Source organism: Mus caroli, chromosome 17, assembly GCF_900094665.2.
Source record: "Mus caroli chromosome 17, CAROLI_EIJ_v1.1, whole genome shotgun sequence".
Taxonomy (NCBI): Eukaryota; Metazoa; Chordata; class Mammalia; order Rodentia; family Muridae; genus Mus; species Mus caroli.
Window position 1 is genome coordinate 52,823,208 of NC_034586.1, and position 4,519 is coordinate 52,827,726.

Here is a 4,519-nt window from a genome sequence, read left to right on the forward strand (position 1 = left end):
CCAGCAAATCACAGCCATCCGTAATAAGATCTGACACCCTCTTCTGGGTCGACTGAAGACAGCTACAGTGTACTTACAGCTACAGTGTACTTATAAAAAAAAAAAAAATCTAAAAAAAAAAAAAAAAAAGAAAAGAAAAAGAAAGAAAAACAAAACCAGCCAACAAACAACAAAAGGAGTGGAGCAGCCACAGGAGCCTCGGGCTTCAGTTCCAGGCCTCTTTGAGACCAAGTTCCCTGTCCCTCAGAAAAACATGCAAACTCAAGACCTCTGCCAGGCACCAGGGGGAGGGTACTCCCAGCTCATCAGCTGTAGCTTTGTAGGTTCAGGCGCCTCCATCACCAGCTGCAACATGCTCGGTTCATGTTTCCTGTCCCTGCAGCTCCTGTCAGACCTGGGTAGGTAAGGGGCCCCTGAAGGGTGTTTTGACTGGTACACACCAAGCTCTTTGTGCTTTTCTAGTCCCTTCTAGGTTCCCAGTTTACTTGGAAGGCCAACAAGGGGAAGGGGGAGGCAGAGACAGGAGAGCCATGTGGATCCCTATTTGTAATGTTTCTGCCTAGACTCTTCCAGTGAGGGGCTGGGGGGCGTGGCTTACCAATGAACACTTTCTGAATATGTGCAATGTTTCAGTCCCCATCTTCATGGCTGCAAAAATAAAAATAGATTTTAGGAATCTCTTACCACCTTTATTCCCATCACTTGGGTGGCAGAGCAAGTTCTCTAAGTTCCAGGCCAACCAGACCTGCGCGGTAAGACACTGTCTCGAAAATACCAGGGGGCTGGAGAGATGGCTCAGCGGTTAATAGCACTGACTGCTCTTCTGAAGGTCCTGAGTTCAAATCCCAGCAACCACATGGTGGCTCACAACCATCCGTAATGAGATCTGACACCTTCTTCTGGCGTGTCTGAAGACAGCTACAGTGTACTTACATATAATAAATAAATAAATCTTTAAAAAATAAAAAAGAGCCGGGCGTGGTGGCGCACACCTTTAATCCCAGCACTGGGGAGGCAGAGGCAGGCAGATTTCTGAGTTCAAGGCCAGTCTGGTCTACAGAGCGAGTTCCAGGACAGCCAGGACTACACAGAGAAACCCTGTCTCGAAAAACCAAAAAAACCAAAAAAAAAAAAGAAAAGAAAAAAGAAAATATCAAGCATCCTATCCTGCATTGATCACCAGAAAAAGAAACATTGTTCCCCATCAAAGGCATGGCCAAAGAAACATCAATGTGAGAGAAACCCCTGGCCCCCCTTTATCCTCAGGGAACTGTAGACTGGTGTCCCCTTTGCCTGGGAGCCGAAGGGTTACATACAGCCTTAGGAACTTCGGGGGATGTGCACTTGGGGATGATGGATCTGAGACCACCAAGGAGTTTGATGTGAGGGCAGCCTGAATGTGGTCCTAGGTAGCATAGGGCTTCCCCAGAGCCAATCCATCTATTAATCTCTCCCTACCAGTCAGGGTCAGGTTTCAGGGGGGCCCCCCAGGCAGATGTTAAGCAGAGCAATTCTGTTTTCCTTAATCCTCAGGGCTGCAGGAACTGTCCCTTCAAGAGGGAACAACAAGCCAGGTGAGGTCACCATCTGCAGACCTGAGCCATGAAGGCTGCTGGACTGGGGAAGGGGGCAGAGGTCGCCATAGCAACACTGAGTCAGGGGCTGCAGGCTTGTGAGTGTTCACATGACAGGCAAGGCCTGGAGAGGAACACAGCCAGGCACAAAGCTTGGAGATCTTTCTCTTCTCCTCCTTCACCTCCCCCATCTCCTTTAACAAACCTTATTGCCTTTTGCCATTTAAAGAAAAATTAGTTCTTCCCTCCCCACCCCCCGTTCTTTTTTGAGTAGCCCAAGCTGACTTCAAGTTCAATGTTCAACCAAGGCTAATCTTGAACCCAAAGGCCCCTACTTGCCACCAGACAGAGCTGCCCACTAACTTCTAGCTCTACCTTCTGCTTGCTACCAACCATGCCCCATCTTTCTTTTTACAAGTCGTCTCTAAAATTCTTTGCTACAGGGTAGCTTTAACTTCCAAAAGTCCTCCTGCCCCAGCCTCCTGAGTGTGAGGATGATAGGCCCCAGATACTACACCAGTTTTAGCTATTGCTCAGAACTGCAGTACCATGTGGGTGTCGCTGGGTGATTATTAAAAAACCTTCATTCATAGCCGGGCGAACGCCTTTAATCCCAGCACTCTGGAGGTAGAGGCAGGCAGATTTCTGAGTTCGAGGCCAGCCTGGTCTACAAAGTGAGTTCCAGGACAGCCAAGGCTACACAGAGAAACCCTGTCTCGAAAGCCAAACCAAACCAAACAAACAAACACAAAACCCTTCATTCATGCTGGGCAGTGATGGCACATGCCTTTAATCCTGGCACTTCAGAGGCTGAGAGAGGTAGACAGATTTCTGAGTTTGAGGCCAGCCTGGTCTACAGAGCAAGTTCCAGGACAGCCAGGGCTATGAAGACAAACCCTGTCTTAAAAAAAAAAAAAGCAGCTCTTTCTCTTCCGGTCCCAGGCGGTGTGGGAGCCGCCCCATGCAGACATAGCCAAGTCCAAGAACCACATCACATACAACCAGTCCCGCAAATGGCACAGAAATAGCATCAAGAAACCCCGGTCAGAAAGATACGAATCTCTTAAGGGGGTTGACCCCAAGTTCCTGAGGAACATGCGCTTTGCCAAGAAGCACAGCAAGAAAGGCCTGAAGAAAATTCAGGCCAACAATGCAAAGGCAGTGAGTGCGCGCGCAGAGGCCATCAAGCCCAAGATGCCAAAAGGCCCCAAACTCGAACCTTTGAAGGCTGACTTTCATCGCTCACCCTAAGCTTGGGAAGTGGATTCGAAGCTACATGGCCAAGGGTCAGAGGCTCTGCCAACCGAAGCCTAAGGTTCAAACCAAGGCAGGGGCCAAAGCTCCAGCTAAGGCCCAGGCTTCAGCTCCAACCCAGGCTCCCAAAGGTACACAGGCCCCCAAAGGTACACAGGCCCCTGTGAAGGCCCCATAGAAAAGGCTCCTGCCAGTGTGAAGACAGACGAACTGCTGTGACACACCTCCCCACACACTATTTGCAGATGACCAGTGTCCTATGCTGTTCTTACAAATAAACTCAGGCAAGATCTGTAAAAAAAAAAAACAAAACAAAAACAAAAACAAAAACAAAAAACAAAAAACAAAAAAACCAAAAGCAAAACAAACACACAAAACTTTCATTCATCGGTGTCTGACCACACCCGTAGTTTTCATGACACAAGATACATTGCAGTGTCACCAGAGGGAGAAAGTGGGGATCATGAACCTTCACACAGTTTTCCAGGATAGAAGCAGAGTCTGCATCAGCAAGGGAGACAGATCTGAGGGACTTAAGGCCAGTTGGAGCTGGAAATGGCAGCCCACACCTGTGATCCCAACTCTTAGAAAGCTGGGGCAGGAGGATTTCAAATATGAGAGCAACCTCAGCTACAGAGCAGAGTCCCTATGTCAAAGAATTAAAATACACTGCTGGGGAGGTAACTGAAGTGTTTGCCACCCAAGTGTGAAGGACTGAATTTCATCCCAGCACCCATCAGAAACCAGGCATGGCAGTGGAAATAGCACGAATGCAGAAGCACATGTGTAAGTTCTTGGACATTTTCTTCATGATGTCCAAACAGTGGCATAGTTCAGTGACTCTGAGTCCTTGAACTAGGAAATATCTGATGGACAAAATCCATCCACAAAATGATTGTGATTCAATCCTGAGAGATGTGTGGGGGCAATGGAGCTGGAGGGTGAAGGCACTTGCTGTGGGGTGGCCTGAGTTCTATCCTTGGGACACATGTGGCAGAAGGAGAAAACCTACTCCTGTAAGGCTTTCACAGAGCTCCAGATATGCACCATGGCACGTGTGTGCATATGCATGAGGGTGGGCTTTCACACGCCTTTTCACTTCCTATTTATTTGTATGTACGGACATGGAACACAGGACCTCACAAATGTGAGAGAAGAAATCTGACAAACAGCTTCCCGTAGCCCCAAAAGATTCTCCAGCATGGCAGTGGTGATGCCAACCTTTAATCCCAGCACTCAGGAGGCAGAGACAGGTTGATCTTTCTGAGTTTGAAGCCAGTCTGCTTTACACAGTGAGTTCCAGGACAGCCAGTGCTTCACAATGAAGCCCTGTCTCAAAAAGCAAACAAGCAAGCAAGCAAACAAACAAACAATAAAAAGAACAAGAATTCTCCAAAGGCTTAAAATAAATTAAATTAAATGTGGACTGCAGGACCCACAAGCTCTCTGCTGACTTCTATGCATGTACTGTGCATGTGCACATAAATAAATAAACAAACAAACAAACAAACAAATCGTTTAATTTCAGGGAGATGACTTAGCTCTTTGAGGAACTGCAAAGCTCTGGGTTCATATCCAAATTGAAAGAATGGGAAGAGATAGGAGAGAAAAACAAAGGGCGTGGGGCATACAAGTTTTACACGAGAGACTTCTAGAAGGAAAAGGGACAACTGATCAGAGCTTAGATCTTA

General features: G+C 47.5%; 1 pseudogene; it reads left to right on the forward strand.

Moving 5' to 3' along the window:
* Nucleotides 1–352: 352 nt before the first annotated feature.
* Nucleotides 353–3,066, forward strand: LOC110312281 (annotated as a pseudogene).
* Nucleotides 3,067–4,519: the final 1,453 nt, after the last annotated feature.